Source organism: Thalia democratica, chromosome 6 (genome assembly GCF_965202585.1).
Source record: "Thalia democratica chromosome 6, ktThaDemo2.hap1.1, whole genome shotgun sequence".
In the NCBI taxonomy this organism is placed as follows: Eukaryota; Metazoa; Chordata; class Thaliacea; order Salpida; family Salpidae; genus Thalia; species Thalia democratica.
In genome coordinates this window covers 35,008,249-35,025,548 of record NC_139170.1, presented here as the reverse complement: position 1 = coordinate 35,025,548, position 17,300 = coordinate 35,008,249, and the positions used below count along the sequence as shown (strand labels likewise).

The 17,300-nt window shown below is 26.2% G+C and overlaps 9 non-coding genes across 9 annotated transcripts; 4 read left to right on the top strand and 5 right to left on the bottom strand.

Annotated features, from left to right (window-relative positions):
• Positions 1 to 659: 659 nt before the first annotated feature.
• Trnas-aga (transfer RNA serine (anticodon AGA)) lies at positions 660 to 741 on the bottom strand. Its single transcript has one exon. It is a non-coding gene; the product is annotated as a tRNA-Ser (tRNA).
• A 4,708-nt stretch (positions 742 to 5,449) lies between these two features.
• On the bottom strand, positions 5,450 to 5,522 carry Trnav-uac (transfer RNA valine (anticodon UAC)). Its single transcript has one exon. It is a non-coding gene; the product is annotated as a tRNA-Val (tRNA).
• Positions 5,523 to 6,584: 1,062 nt separating this feature from the next.
• On the top strand, positions 6,585 to 6,657 carry Trnam-cau (transfer RNA methionine (anticodon CAU)). The gene has a single exon. It is a non-coding gene; the product is annotated as a tRNA-Met (tRNA).
• Positions 6,658 to 7,618: 961 nt separating this feature from the next.
• Positions 7,619 to 7,690, top strand: Trnat-ugu (transfer RNA threonine (anticodon UGU)). Its single transcript has one exon. It is a non-coding gene; the product is annotated as a tRNA-Thr (tRNA).
• Positions 7,691 to 11,832: 4,142 nt separating this feature from the next.
• Trnap-ugg (transfer RNA proline (anticodon UGG)) lies at positions 11,833 to 11,904 on the bottom strand. The gene has a single exon. It is a non-coding gene; the product is annotated as a tRNA-Pro (tRNA).
• A 115-nt stretch (positions 11,905 to 12,019) lies between these two features.
• Trnaq-cug (transfer RNA glutamine (anticodon CUG)) lies at positions 12,020 to 12,091 on the top strand. Its single transcript has one exon. It is a non-coding gene; the product is annotated as a tRNA-Gln (tRNA).
• A 2,181-nt stretch (positions 12,092 to 14,272) lies between these two features.
• Positions 14,273 to 14,354, bottom strand: Trnas-aga (transfer RNA serine (anticodon AGA)). The gene has a single exon. It is a non-coding gene; the product is annotated as a tRNA-Ser (tRNA).
• A 374-nt stretch (positions 14,355 to 14,728) lies between these two features.
• On the bottom strand, positions 14,729 to 14,801 carry Trnav-aac (transfer RNA valine (anticodon AAC)). The gene has a single exon. It is a non-coding gene; the product is annotated as a tRNA-Val (tRNA).
• A 2,277-nt stretch (positions 14,802 to 17,078) lies between these two features.
• On the top strand, positions 17,079 to 17,151 carry Trnav-aac (transfer RNA valine (anticodon AAC)). Its single transcript has one exon. It is a non-coding gene; the product is annotated as a tRNA-Val (tRNA).
• Positions 17,152 to 17,300: the final 149 nt, after the last annotated feature.

Below are 17,300 nucleotides of genomic sequence, written 5' to 3'. Positions count from 1 at the left end.
TGACTACAGAGAGTAATTTTCGCCTGATTCAACCTTTACTTACAAAACACGGTCAAGTCAAACTTCTAAAGAATTATAAAAGTCTTGCGTTTTAGAATGATTTTGTAGTACAATAGTCTTATTCCATATTAAATTTCTTATTATTAACGTAAAATGGCAATTTAAATAAACTAAAAGTGTCCACTCAATTGTGTTTTATTTTTTAACATTATGTAAATTAAGCTTTACTTTTACAACAAGGTTTTCAAAACACATTTTCACTACTGCCCACATGACAGAAATTAGAAAATAATCAACCCGTTTATTTACTTGTAGCCTTACTAGTTATTGCCCCAAATAACCAAAATTGTCCACTTCAAGAAATGCCGAGATAAAATGTAAAGCACGAAACATTAAACTTGTTAAAATGTTTAAAAGCATAACTGTACGAAATTATTAAAATTTTTGAAGATTCTTCATATTTTGGAATGAAGTTACAAAATGTTTGATAATCTTTAAAAATATTATAAATCTTAACAGTAAAATTAAATTTTAAACAAATTAAATGGCAGTTTCATAAAGTTAATACAAAAACAGTCACACTTAACTATCAAGCTTAACCTTAGCAAGGTAAGTTTAACAACTTATTCTGTAAATTTTGGTTTAATAAAAAAAAAGTGCGTCGTCGGCAGGATTCGAACCTGCGCGGGCAGAGCCCAATTGATTTCTAGTCAATCGGCTTAACCACTCGGCCACAACGACTTGCAATGAGGGCATATATAAGCGTTTATATAATCTTGCTCTTGTTCGTAGCTCAGAAGAGTAAAGTAAATATCATGCTTTCAGAGCTAGGCAATAAGAATTTGATATACTTGTTTTGTGCATTCCACTACTTTTATGACATAACAATTATTTATATTTAGACAGTACCACTTACTACACACATATCTTTTAAATGGGAGCCGATCATTTCTAACCCGCTATCATTTCTAACCCGATCACTTCTACCCCGATCATTTCTAACCCGATCATTTCTAACCCGATCATTTCTAACCCGATCACTTCTAACCCGATCACTTCTAACCCGATCACTTCTAACACGATCACTTCTAACCCGATCATTTCTAACCCGATCACTTCTAACCCGATCATTTCTAACCCGATCACTTCTAACCCGATCACTTCTAACACGATCATTTCTAACCCGATCACTTCTAACCCGATCACTTCTAACCCGATCATTTCTAACCCGATCACTTCTAACCCGATTCCTTCTAACACGATCATTTCTAACCCGATCATTTCTAACCCGATCACTTCTAACCCAATCATTTCTAACAAGATCACTTCTAACAAGATCAGAAATATGAAAAAATCAAAATATTAAGTTTTCGACACTTAACTTTTATGTTTAAGTTTTATATATAATATTTCTTATTTAATCTTTAGATATAATTTACCATTGGCTTAAAGAAAGAAAATCTAATTTAAGTTCTAGTAAATGACAGGGTTTATTTATAAACAAAAAAAAGTTTACCTCTACGTTTTACTTTGTGCTATACAGTATACACTTTCGTTTTAAGAACTTATGATTTAATGATAATAATTTTTAGTTAAATTACCATACTAGTTATGATTACTAAATTTTTTTAACTGTATTGTTTTAAGTTTCATATATACTCATACTAATACTCTTAAAAAATTGTATTTCGTTTAAATTTGCCCTAAATTTGAATGCAACTTGTCAGTCTGGTCTCCATACTTAAAATTTATACTAACCATATAGAATCTCTTCAAGAAAAAGTAAAGAATAGTCTTAAACCACTGCAATGCTCATTACATTTCTTACATTGACGACTATCAAAACTTAATATTTAATCTTTAGAATTCAGAAGACTTCTACTTTTCCTAATGCTTTTAAAACTAAAAACTACAGTTAAATTATAATCAATTTTTGAACTCTATTAAAATAATTAATTACCACGAAAATTACCACAAAGTCATAAATATGTTTCAGTTTAAATGTGGACTTAGCTTTTAAACAAAACTAATCTTTACATAAAGTTGAACAAATTTGATTAAAATAAGATAATTTATATTAGAAACTATCAGTAATTTAACAAATTTTGTACTAATGAACCATTGATTTAATATGTATGATTTTGTTCATTCTATAGTTTGATTTTATTGTAATTGCCTTTCCTATGTAAACAATAAATCATTTTCTAATGTTTCCGATAAATGTTTATTTAAACTGTATTATTAATGTGCTTGGACTTAAGGTTTTAAATTTAGTGGTTAGTCAATGTATTAAAATTTTTCGATTATGCTTTGGCAAAGCTACAAAAAATGATATAAAAACAATGAAATACCAATCGGTTGCACAAATGAGCAGAACCTTACTCTAAAAGTTAGGATGTGAAAATCTGGTAGATGTATAAACTAGAAGAAGTTTTATTCATAAATTTTTTTAGTTTGTTTTTATTCTGACACTGTAGTATAATCTAAATGAATTTCATAAGAGTAATACTGAACCTTATTTTAATGTAGAAGTGCTTGATTAAGACTACTTTGCTGATTTCTGAACTAAATTCATAGAAGAAATTTACTAAATTGTCTCAATATGTATTGCTGAATTTTGCAGAGAAGGTTATTTGTTGAAAATAAATTAAAGTTAATTCTAAAAAGAAAGGTTAAGCAGCTGTGTTTTGTTTTATTGCAACTTACTGATCGTTGAAAGACTTGATATTTAAGTTGCTTATTATAAAATAAAAACTGAGTTTGTTAAAAAAAAATTTCTTTGAATCATAAGTAACTTAATTAGTCTTATACTAAGTGTTGATTTTTTTTTGCTCTTAAAAAAAAAGTGTAGTTTTTGGTTTTAAGATATATAAATGTTTGTCTCTTTGTTATGTGCTATTTAGTTTAAGCTGCCCAGATTATTATGTGTGGGTCTAGCGTAGGTAAAATAAACTTTCAATAACAATAAATATAAAAATTGAATTTTATTAAAGCTATCTAAACATTAAGTTTTACTTTAAACAAAATATACTAAATTTCGATAAAAAAAAACAACTTTGTTGAGATTTTTTGTTTTTAAAACAAATCTTTAATTATTTCTATAATACATAAACATATTAATACAGATCGAATTAATAATAGTCGGGTTAGAAACGATCAAGTTAGAAATGATCGGGTTAGAAATGATCGGGTTAGATATGATCGGGTTAGAAATGATCGGGTTAGAAATGATCAGGTTAGAAATGATAGTGTTTAATCGGGTTAGAAGTAATCGGGTTAGAAGTGATCGGGTTAGAAATGATCGGGTTAGAAGTGATCGGGTTAGAAATGATCGGGTTAGAAGTGATCGGGTTAGAAGTGATCGGGTTAGAAGTGATCGGGTTAGAAGTGATCGGGTTAGAAGTTATCGTGTTAGAAGTGATCGGGTTAGAAATGATCAGGTTAGAAGTAATCGGGTTAGAAGTGATCGGGTTAGAAGTGATCGGGTTAGAAATGATCGGGTTAGAAATGATCGGGTTACAAGTGATCGGGTTAGAAATGATCGGGTTAGAAGTGATTGGGTTAGAAATAATCGGGTTAGAAATGATCGGGTTAGAAATGATCGGGTTAGAAGTGATCGGGTTAGAAATGATCGGGTTAGAAATGATAGCGAGTTAGAAATGATAGTAAACCCTTTTAAATACTGCTATAGTTCTTTTATACCTTGAAACTATGTTCAGTTACTGATATTGATAAATAATTAAATTATACCTATAACAGTGCATTTAAATGATTTATAGTGTGCGGCTAAAAAATAATATACACTGTTTTCAATGCTATTCTTAATGTAATACTTACTTAATAAACTTATATGATTTACTGACAACAAAGTTTGTATAGTTTAACTTCTTACATTTTAAACTTGATACATTTTATTTAAGTTAGCTTTAACTTATTATTATGCCAGGTTACTTTTTAAATAAAGGTAAAATAACACAAAAACTTTTCAAGTAATACAAAAACACATATAAGTATCAAAGCTTACCATTTGCTAAAAGCCATAGACATCAATTTAATTACAAATTTGTTTGATTCAGTTTCTATCACAAAAGCTGTTAGTCTACAGTTGTAGTTAATTTGTATTTGTTATGTAAAAAAATAAACGATGCAAGGGCGTGTCTGTTGAAAGAAACTTAATATAATAACGAGAAAATGTTCAACTTACCTAAGATGCTATACAATAGGAATCTTTTAACAAAATTACTAAATGAAAAAAATTAACGTATAGTATGTAGTTTTTGTTATTTATCTGTATAATAGCTATTAGTAATGCTTTACAACGAAGAAAACGTAAAAAAACTAAATAACATCGAAACAATATTATTTAAATGATAAAAATTAAAAAAAGTTAATTGATTATTTTATCACAGTTACCTGTGGTGTTAGGGGTAATTTGTTGAAAAATGTTAAAGTGTTTATTGCTATTAATTATAGTAGCTTCCAGTGATGCCAATGAAGAAAACATATAATAAAATTTAAAAAATATAAATGTAAAAAGAAAATAAAAATACGTTTTAACTCCCAGTAATGCTAAAAATTAGTGTTAGTCTAAAAAGAAATGTTGATATTCAAATTAAATAATAATTTCTAAATTTTTAGCTCCCAGTTATGCTGTACAACGGAGAAAGTGTCGAAAGAGCTCACCTGATGAGAAAGTTCATGCGAATGCAGAACATAGATTACAATTATGACGTCATACTCATTACCTCATACAGCACCATGATGTCAGATTACGACCTACTCTCTGTTAGTTTTATTTGGAAAAGTGTAAATTTTATTTTTATGTATTTTAGTTTTAAAAAGCTAGTTTCAATATCTGATGGTTGTCTGAGTAAAAAAAATACTTTTGAGTAAAACTTTATCAGATTAAAAAAAATTTTAGTTGATTCTAGAAAAGTATTTTCTTTTTTTTACTTTTAATTCTCTGCTACTAAATTTTATAAAAATTGTTAAATCATTATTTAAAATATTAGGTTTATCAAGTAATATTATAGAGCTTCAATTGGGCTTACATGGTCTTAGATGAAGGGCACAAAGTCAAAAACCACCGGGGACTAACGTTGAAAAAGCTGAAATATTTCTCAGTTAGTTTGTTTTAATTGTGATTAAAGTTACTAAGGATAGATTCGCACGGAGAGTCAACTTCACATGGACAGCTGATACACTCAAACCAATTAATATTGTTACCCCAACTATTACTCTTAAACACGGCTAGTTTTATTTGAGAAAAAGTATCTGGACTTAACCTAAATATAAATAAAATGTTCCATCTTCTGCATTTGAAGAAAAATTATTACCGACAAAAAAAAAATCGATAACTGTCTTTTAACGTCTTAAAGTAGTTGTAAGAAATGTTAACAAAACTGAAGTTAATTTTTAATTAATAATAAAATAAATGAATATTGAAGAAAGGTTCCAGCGGGGCTCGAACCCGCGACCTTCTGCGTGTAAAGCAGACGTGATAACCGCTACACTATGGAACCTGTTGAACTGATGTATACTACTGCGTTTATATTAGCTGGTTATGCAACAAAGAATTTTAATGCGAAAAGATGTTTATAGATTTGTGTTTTAAACTGTATTTACCTTAAATGACAAGTCAAATGAATTCTAAATAGAAATAAGTATATCTTTTATAAGCACAGTAACCTTTCGCATCTTTACGCACTCATGACGTTACGCACTCTCGTTTAGTTACCCATTTTAGAATTCTAAAAAATTCAAAATATAAAATCTTAATTTTTCCTGTATTGTACAAATTAGGTTTATTGTTTATTTTTGATTTAAAACATGCTTTTAAATCCTAACTCACCTCTCTATATCTTTAAACTTTGTAAACTTATGTTCATTGACTAGTTAATAAACATTTAGTTATACCTCATTATATCAGAAATTCTGTTAATAATAAGAAATTAAATTGAAATTCTGAGAGAAATATGACTATGTTAAATAATGAAAGTGTAATGAAATAACAGTTTAAAACACAAATAAATAATACAGCATTCTTGCCCTATATATGAATAAACATCTAAAAAAGAAACCTAATGAAACTTCCTAGCAAAAAGTACCAGTGAAACTTAATAAATATAGAGCTTACAAGCTTAGACACCACACAATTTCTTAACAAATGCTGAATTATAAATTGAATGTGCTAAGTAGAATAGAATATAAATGTTTAGTATCAAATAAGTCACTTATAAACAAAAATAATTTAAAATCTACTTATTATTAAATTATTAAATTTATTTTAAAAGTTTTATTATTTTATATAAATTTAAATATTACATTTTTAAATATATGTATAGTTTTATCTTTTGTTTTCATATCTATAAATAAAGTAAACAAATTTTTAAAAGTAGGAAAGTTCCCAGTCTGCTTTTAATTAGAAGCAATATCAAAAAACTGCCATTATATTAACAATATTTGGTACCTTCATGATTTGGTACCTTTGGATCTGGTTCACTTATTGTCAAACTAAATTACACTATTACGTCATAAACGTTAGCAAACTTGATTATAATCGCAACAATGTTTATTTCATTGTAGCCTCGATGGCGCCGTAGGCAGCGCGTGAGTCTCATAATCTCAAGGTCGTGAGTTCGATCCTCGCTCGAGGCACGTTTTTATATTGATTCTATATCATAGTTAAAATGTTATGAAAACTAAACGTTTTTGAAGTATATGCTAGTCTAATATATCAGTGTTGGTTTTTGTCAAATTAAAATCTTGTATGCAGAATAAAGGTAAATTTTTAAGTTAAATTTTGTTAAGTTACATTACTTTCTGTTAGTTGAAACATCACTAAACCTTCCATAATGATAGGATAATTTATTACTATAATAAATAGTTTCAAGTATAACAAGACTGAGTTAGTATAAATCCTTTAAACAACTTTTTAATCTACAAGGTTTGGAAAGACAAACGACTCTTAAACCATGCACTCTTTATAAAAACTTAAATAAAGCAAACTACTTAAAGCATCAGTTTGAAACAAAAATTTTACATTTTGAATAAAATGAATAAAAAAGTGCCGCCAGAGAGGTTTACTAGACCAACCCTCTGCCACAGAGATATGACAACTTGCAAAAATTTATAAGTTATCTAAAACTATTTTGATTTTATTGTCAGATTGTAGACTAGAGTTTCCTAAACTTTTTTCATAAGGTTCCCTTTAAAAAAAATAAAAAAAAGGTATAGCCCCATCCACAAGTTTTCTCAAAAATCTACCAAATTGAGACATTTTTTTAAGCTCTTCATCATAAACTCCGGAATACCTAGTGTAATTTTCAACTCATAGCCTTGTATGCCCCCCATATGGCCCCTTTACTACTCACGGCCCCTTTGCTGCTTATGGTCGCTTAATTTCTGTAATAGCCCCCAAGGAGGCCATATGGAACACTTTGGGAAACCCTGGTGTAGACTGTTTATACTTCAAAACTTTAACAAACATAAAAGTTTTGTAGGTCAGGGTTGCCAAGTTTTTTTAAAAATTGCTTCCAGGTTTTCTAAATTTTATAATGTATACATTGTGACGTAACAATTCAGATATTTTTAAATTTAGTGTTACCGATTTCTGCAAGCCGCCATAGCTTAGTGGCGGAGCGCTGGTCTTGTAAACCAGCGGCCGAGAGTTCAATCCTCTCTGGCGGCACTTTCTTATTTAATATGAGCTTTAAACATTTATACATATATTAGTTGATTTTTAAGTCTTTACTCGGTCTAGACTGAACAAAAGCTTTTAAATTGAAAAAACTAAAAGGGGTCTGACATTGAACTTCTGATTGTTGAAGTGATACTCCAACGCTCTACCATCTGAGCTAGCCAGGATCACACCGAACAAAAGTTATTTGTTTTTACAAAGCTTATATCTGCTTTTATGACGTAATAAGAAATCAACAATGGTATTATTTTAACTGAAACAGTTCAATGAGAGTTAAGGTTGTATTCAGTGTATTTCTTCAACATGTTGTGTTCTTTTGTAATTAGTTTGACAAGGCAGTATTTTTATAATGATTAAATTAAGTTTAATTTTCATTCAGGTAGGAAATAAAGTGTTATTAACGGGAACACAACTACAGAACAACCTGACCGAACTGTGGACTTTGCTCAATTTTCTGTTTCCAGATATTTTCGACGATGTAAGAATGTAAGTAGAAGTAAAACGTCGAACAAATTAAGAATAGTGTTTTAAAAAATCTAAATTAAAAAGTTTCATAGTTAGTGTTTTACAAATGAAAAGTAAGCTTACAACAATGAAAACTAAAATGTACTAAGTTTGTTTATGTAAAACATTTTTTGTAAAGTTTAAACTATTTCATTAATTACTCTTATAAACCTAGTGTACAAAATAAATGAAAGTTCAATAACTTTTTTTTTTGCAGATTTGAACAGTTTTTCGAATTCAAAGCAATCACTCAGCATAACAACATTCTGACATTATTACACCAGGTTCGTTAAATTTATTACTGTTTTTTTATCACTAATTTTAATGTTTTTTATACTCGTTCCCTTTTTTCAAAAAATTTAACTCAATATTGTTTGATAGGAAACAGCCTTGGTTTAAAAAAAATCATTATTTTAGTAACAATTTTTATTTCGTTTTGAAGGTTTACTTTTGTTTTAATGTTGTTTTGAATGTAGCTCTAAGCCTGCATAAATTATTAAACTATGTGCTTATTTCCAGGCATTTGTTAAGTAAACGTTAATCTATATTGCTTAAATATTCTATGGTAAGTTATATTAAGTCAGGTATGTTTGACCTCAAGTCAAGTCTTATTTTAATGTTTTTATATTTATAATTCCTATCAAGACTTGAGCTTAATTTTGCTTGATAATAAATAGCTTTGGTTACATACTCTTATTTTAATTAAACACATTGATTTAATTGAAATTTGACTTTCAATAGTTCACTCATTTTTTTTTATATTTTGGAACAAAGACTAAATAAAATAGGATTTTTAAAGGACTTTAGTTTTTTTGAAGATTACTTATGTTTTAATGTTGATAAAATATAGCTAAAGCCTATACTAATTATTTGAACTAAAAACACTTTATTTTCAGGTATTTTTTAATTAAAAATAAATTTTTATTGCTCTTTTAACACATAGTAAGTTAAACAATCGATTGTTAAATGTTTTTTAGACTCTAGCAAGTTTTTATTATTAGTTATCTTGCTTGATTTTTTTTTAAAGGTTCTAGCACCTTTTCTGTAAAAATGTTTGTGTTCAAAATATAATTTTTTCTATGGATGATTTCTTTTTTTAATAACTTTTAATTTTTTTATTGATTAGTTTCAATATTATTTGACAAAAAATAATGATTTTTTTGAAAAGGTTCTTGCACCATTCCTGTTAAGAAGAACAAAGAACGATGTAGATGCAAAATTACCGCCAAAAAGGGAAATTATGGTCAAATGTCCGATGTCCAAATTACAACATCAGTATTACGAAGCAATTGTGGACCAGTCTATTAAACATCTGCTTTATAATAAAAAGGTTTGAATGTTTAAAAAAAGGTTTAAAAAGTATATAAAGTTAGTAAAAATATTTACTACTTTCTTTACGATAAAAAGGTTTGAGAAAATAATACAAAATACCAACTGTAAAATAAGAAATTTTTATGATATTAATTTAAGCTTTGTAATAAAAAGATTTGATATATTGCCATTAATTGTTTTGGAAAATAATTTACTATTCGACATAACATACTCTGTATTTATTTTTAGTATTAGTTTTTTATACCCGTTGAAACATAATTTGTGCACTTAATGTATAATAAAAAAATACAATTAGTAATCTTTTACATAGTTAGAACTGTATTTGAACCTATATAAATTTACCTTCGTAGAATCAAATTTAGTTTTAGATTTGTAAGTTTGTAAATTTTAGATTTTCAAATATCCTTATTAAAGGAAAACAAATTTTAAAATAGTATTTTTGCAAAAAAATATTTATTTTTAATTTAATTATCTATTGTAGCTTTTTAGTTTCTATTAAAAAAGATAAAACTTTTTATTATGAAAAACAAAACTGAATATTTTAGTTATAAATTGAAATAAATTTCAGCTTTTGAGCATCAAAAATTGCGAAATAAAATCAAAAAAGAGGAATAGGAGTATAGTACAAAAAGGTATTTGATATTATATTTTTAGATCAAACTATCAAAATAAATGGTGTAATGCTATAGTTCCTAAAGTTATAGTTATTAATTTTTTTTTAATCAAATTTTTAATTTTATTTTTGGTGTTTTATTTATTGTTGTAATAAGAGAAAGTTATACCATACGAACATTAGTTTTTCTTAACATAATGACTGTTTTACTTAATATTTTACTAGCACTAAAAGAACTTTATGAACCGTTTTTTAATATGAAAATTCAAAACAAATTAACACAATATCCAGTAGAAATGAATAAACTTAGTAACTTAGTTTAAGTGTCATAAAGAGATGATAGTAAGTTAAAAACGTTTCAAAACAACTACTAACCTTTTTAAAATAAATACTTACGAATATTTAAAGATAAAATTAAATACTAAAAACAAATACTACCGTCTTAAAATCGAAAAATAATATTTTAAAAACAAATGCTATTGTTATAACTTAAATTAAAAAGTTTTGAAATAACATTACATAAACAAGTACTTACAAGTAGGAGTACAAGAAGTACTACAATCTTAAAAACAAGCAACAACATTTTAAACTTGAAAACTGACATATTAAAATCCATGGCTATCATTTTTATTACAGGTATTAAAATTTTAGAATTATATACTTAAATTTTACTAAATCAATATCAGTTTATTTATTGTTTAAAACAAATATTAACATTTTAAACACAAATACTAACATATTAGAAAAATATGTTTCAACTTTAAAATAAAATAGTAGCGTTCTAAAAACAAATACTACATTTACAAACAAATACTAACGTTTATAAAACAATTACTTAAATTAAACAAAAATAACATTTAAAAATTAAGCACTAATATTTATAAGACAAATACTAGCATTTTAAAAACAATTGTTTATATTTTAATGTAAATATAAAATTTTTAATGTAAATACTAACATTTCATAAAGAAATACTAACATGTAAAAAACAAGCACTTAAATTTTTAGTACAGATATTAACATAATAAAAATACTTATACTAAAGATACATATATTTAGACCTTAAAATCAAATATTAACTATTTAAACACAAATACCAAACGTATTAAAAAAAATTTTGATTTTTTAAAAACAAACACTAATACACTTAATACAAACGTAAACAAATTAAATTCTGGCAATAAATTTAAAACCTCTCAGAACATTGATTTAATTAGTTTTCAAACAGATACCCCTAAGAAACAAACGGAATTAAATCTCGGTAATCAAGTGATTAATTTATCTGAACATAACATGATGATGACTTTAAGAAAATGTTGCAACCATCCTTACTTGATATCCTATCCATTGAAAAATAATGATGAATTATTAGTAAGTTTTGTTTTTTACTTGATATCATATCCATTGAAAAATAATGACAAATTATTAATAAGTTTTATTATTTACTTGATATCATGTCTACTAAAAATAATGATGAGTTATTTGTAACTTTATGTTTTAGGATAAAACCGTTAAGACCAATATATGTATATTGTTTTTTATGTTTTTGTTATAACCCTAAAGTTGTTGTATTTTGCATACACTCAAAATTTATGAAAAGTGATTAGTAAAGCTTCAATTTACTCTTTTAATATTAAGTAAACTTTGTAATTAAACTTTTCGTTTTAAATAATATAAACAAAACGGGCTCGTCCGGGATTTGAACCCGGGACCTCTCGCACCCAAAGCGAGAATCATACCCCTAGACCAACGAGCCACTTGTAAATTTCGACAAGCTTGTATTTTTATAGCATTGTTACGTCATACAAACCGTGAATTCGCGAGCGCGTTGTATTAGCTATAAAAACGCTGTTAACATTAATTTACCGTGCGGTCCTATGGTGTAATGGTTAGCACACAGGACTCTGAATCCTGTGATCCGAGTTCAAGTCTCGGTAGGACCTTGCCTTTTATTTTTAAAATAAGTTTCATAGTTTTAATTAAGTTTGGTAACGCATTATGTTAATCTGATATTGCGTTTAATAAATTTTATTGAAACCAAAGCTTTTATTTACAGTTAGTAAATATGTTTGTATGATTTGATATAGTTTAACAGTTTTTCTAGTCATAAAGCTTTTTAATTAATTTTTAGATAGACGATGGTATAGTTGAAAATAGTGGAAAATTTATGTTACTGGATCGAATGCTTCCAGTACTTAAACAACAAGGACACAAAGTTTAAATTGTTTATTTATATAAAGTTTAAATTATTTAAAACTTTAAATATTGATTAGGTTTTTAAAGCGTGTTTTGAATATTATTAAGTACTTGTTTACATGATAGTGTGTGATTAATTTACAACAAAGTTATTTAAATTGATTAAACAGTATTTTACTAACAATAATAAACACTTTAAAAAACTACTTAATACTTTTAAGTAGTTATATTAAGCCATATGATACGAATTAAGATATTTTGGAGGAATATCTTAGTTTATTATATGTTTTTTTTAGGTACTTATATTCAGTCAAATGACCCGTATTTTAGATGTTTTAGAGGAATTTTTAGACCTGAGAAGTTACAATTATGTAAGATTTGATGGAAGCACTAAACCAGATGACAGATTTGTTTTGGTTTGTTTGATTGTTATACTATAAAATAGTTTACAAAAATGTTTATGTTTATCGCTTTTATATAGATTTTTCTATCATTAAAAGCTTAGTTTAAGTGGTTAAAAAATAAATTTAAACTTTCAACATATGTTTTTAGATATTTCCTTAAAAACAAATAGAAACCTTTGTTTTTAGTTTTATATTTATCTAAATCCAAGATTTTTTAATGATTAATAATAAGTCTATTTTATCTAGATAAAAAAAAACAAATACATACATGTATTGTATGTGTAGGTGATTATGTACAATGAAAATAAAACTATTTGTAAAATTAAAATTAGTTATTGTAACAAAATAATTAAAATTAAGGTATTATTTATTAGGTGGATTCTTTCAACAGAGACAGGAATATTTTCATTTTTCTTCTTTCAACTAGAGCCGGAGGTCTTGGAATTAATTTGACTGCAGCAGACACTGTTATTATATTTGACAGTGATTGGGTTGGTTTATTTAATAAATTATAAGTTGTTTTAAAGGCTGCTGATACTCTTATTAGATTTTGAAATTTGTTTAAATTTTTGAATTTTAAAGAATGTTGAAGACTTTTTTCACCATCAAGATTTTTAACAAATATCAAAAACTAAAATTAATAATGTTTTTATTTATGAATAATATTGTGAGAAAACAAAATTTGTTTGAATTGATTTTCTAATTGATAATTGTAAATTAAGTCATTATAAACTATCAATTAAGTAAAAGATAATTTTTAATTTTTCTAGTGTTAACTTTTAACTTGCAATATGACATCCAATAACTTAAAAAAAAATTGTACAATACGATCTTCACTAAATTGTATTACAACGTCACACCTAACTAATTATGACGTCACAGAACCCGCAGAACGACATGCAGGCGTCGGACAGGTGCCACCGCATCGGACAAGAGCGCCCCGTGGTGGTGTACAAGCTGGTTACCATGGAAACGGTTGACGAGAGGGTCGTTGTCAGGGCGCAGAACAAAAGGGCGTTGGAAAAAGCCGTCATCAGCAATGTTTGTTTGTTTTTTTAAACTAATTCATTCTAAAATAAAATTTTATAAACTAGTTGGAGATGTTAACAGATTTGTTTTTATTATTTTTTATATCAGTTATGTTGATTTGATTATTTTGGTCAAGTAGTTTTACTATCAGTAATGTTGGATTATTTGTTTTAAACTTAATCTAATTTGTTTTAATTTTTGTTGATTTGTCATCAGTTTGTTAAAAAAAATTTTAAATGTCAAAAGCTAGTATATATTAGTAAACTTAGTAGATGTTTATGTGGATATATGTGGTAAATACTAAAAATATTTGGTTATCTTTAAAACATTAATTAAAAACTTAAATACAATGAAATTGATAAGTGTGATTTGCATAATGAAAGAACCTATCTGCTTTTAAAAATTGTTATCTATCACGCTTGAAGCTTAAAATTTACTAATAAAGCTTAATGAATATTTCATTTAAATTAATTTATTGATCTAAATAAAAAAAAGCGTCATCGGCAGGATTCGAACCTGCGCGGGCAGAGCCCAATTGATTTCTAGTCAATCGCCTTAACCACTCGGCCACAACGACTTGCAATGAGGGCATGTCTATGAAATTATAATGATGGTTTTTCGTAGATTACTTACATTTAAAATTTCGTATTTATTTAGGCTCTTAAACTATAAAGCACTTAAGATAGAAAGGTTTTTAAAATGTGTAAAAATGATAAATTTTTGTACTTAATGAGGTTACAATAAAATTAAATTCTTATCAAGTATCTCAAAATGAAAGTTAAATTAGGGATTTTTGTAGAAAAATATTTAACCAATATCATTAATGTATGTCATTTTAGAACAAAATATACTTAGTTTAAAATTTATTAATGAAGTGTAAAACTTTTGTAAACAATTCAATGCCTTACTTAGTTTAAATAGTATAAAACAAATGCTCAAAATGAACAAAAATGTTTCCGCCCGGGCTCGAACCGGGGACCTTTCGCGTGTTAGGCGAACGTGATAACCGCTACACTACGGAAACTTGTGATGAGGGCGAGTTTTATCGAATTATACAGCATTGTGACGTAATGAAGCAGCTATAATTAATTTTGTTTGAAGTTGACTACAACTTGTGGTATATTATAATTCATCTGCAAACCAGTCTTTCAAAAAAATAAAACTAAAAATTTATTTTTTAATTTCATTAGCAAAAAAGTGTTTCCTTAAAAATTTTACAACATCATAACTAATTAAATTTCTTAGTTTTTCATTGTAACAGTTAAAATTTTATAAATTAAAAACCATAAGCTATAATAACTTTGACTTATTTTGATTTATTCACGATGTTTACATATATACGTATAAGTGTTTACCAAACCAAAACTGCACATAAAGTATAGCTAACTAGTTGTACAAAGCATATGTACATTGTTAAGCTAAATAATTTTAAATATAATTAACCGAACTCACAAAAAAGGTAATCTTAACTTTTTAATTTAAAACAAACTCAGCATTATTTTGACAGCTGGAAATTATTGAAATATATAAAGAGAAGAAAAAACTATTCAGATTCTGTTGTAAAATAGTTTAATTAAACATTTTGTATTATTATTATAAGTTTTCAAATCAACGTTGAATATTTTATTACGTTTAAATAAGAGTTTTCAAACTCTGCTTAAATACTTAAATAGTTGTTTTTTTTTTTTTAATTACTCTAAATAAAAAAAAACACTTTTAGTCTATATATTTGGACAAAAATAGCATGTCATTATACAACAAAACATACTTTGGCATTGTAGAAAAAATGTTACTTATACGCATAAAGATGTTTATATACTTATACGCTTAAAAATATGCTTTGGTTTAAGTATGTCTACAGTACTTGATGCCTCTCTTTTTGATTGTATTAGAAAGCACATGAATTATTTATTTTTGCATTATAAAGAAAATGTTTGAAGTTTTTTTATGAATACTTTTTGAAATTGTATACTTAAACCATATAACAATTTGAACTTCAATACATTTTACAAAATAATTATGCTGAAAAATTTTATGATAAAAATAATTTAGTCAGATAAAGCTACTTAAGTAAAAGTAAATACGAAAGGTATCAATGTACTTTTAACTGTATTAAATACTCTTAACTTTATATTGAACATATAAAAAACAATTAAACTAATTCATATTTAGATATAAAGTTTTTGATAAGTTACATAATTGTATGCACTTAGTACAGTTTTCTTTAAGAATACTTATTTTTTTAAAGTTACCCAATTATGCAAATAATCACTCTTAAGTATAAATTTTTATATCTGCTATTAAATTCACATTTTGATTATCTATTGTTGGTAATTTTACTTTTAACACTAAAATTGTTTAATTAAGTTTTTAGCTATTTTATAATACTTACAAAAGAAATGGTTTTGTTTATTTAAAAGTTAAATGCTTAAACAGCATTTTTAACTATTAAAAAACGTAGAGGTAAAATAATTTGCTAAGGTATTTTAACGGTCATAAGTATCTTATGACCGTTATTATTTATTTATTTATTTATTAAGATATTATTAAATGTTGTTTTAAATGCTTCTAAGAGTTATAATACTGTACAATTTTTACATTTGCAGTTTTATGTGTAAAGCAAAACCAATAAAACTTTATTAAAGTAAAAAAAATGTTTAAGCAAAAACGTAGTTATAGCTTTTCAGAACTAGTTACCTTATAGATTGATAAACTTGATACTTTATAAACTCACTGTAGAACTTATATAAACTTTACTTATACTTTCAATGTAACAACTTATTTTATTATTAACACAATAATAATACTTTTTCAAAAGTTACTAATTTATTCATAACAATTGCTACTTTACTTAAGTTTTTTTTTTGTAATGATCTTTACAATACATTTTATTAACTTTAGGTGCAAGTTTAAACTGTTAATTTAGTATTTTTTATATAAATTTTAAATTTTTATACTCAAATACTTTCAAATAAAATTACACATGAACAAACGTGCTAAAAAAACTACATAATAACCTAATCTAAAAAATTTCTTTTTTTATCTAAAAAAACATTAATTAATTAATGAATTAAAACGTTAATTTTAAAGATTAAAACATTTTATAATCAAAGTCATATAATAAACATATTAATGTTTGTTCATAAGTATTACATGCAAAAAGTTTACTTTGAAAACTAATTTTTTAATGAAATATATTTAAATCTATTCCAAGTTTCAATCAACTTCAAACAAAGTTCATTATAGCTGCTTTATTACGTCACAATGCTTTATAATTCGATAAAACTTGCCCTCATCACACGTTTCCGTAGTGTAGCGGTTATCACGTTCGCCTAACACGCGAAAGGTCCCCGGTTCGAGCCCGGGCGGAAACAGTTTTGCTAATTTTGAGTTTTTTTTTACTATTTAAGCTAGGTATGACATTGTGTTTACAAAGGTTTTACACTTCATAAAAAATTTAACTAAAGTAAAAAAAGTCTTTGAAAAAATAAGCGTAAATTAGGTTATTAAATACAAACTTTTT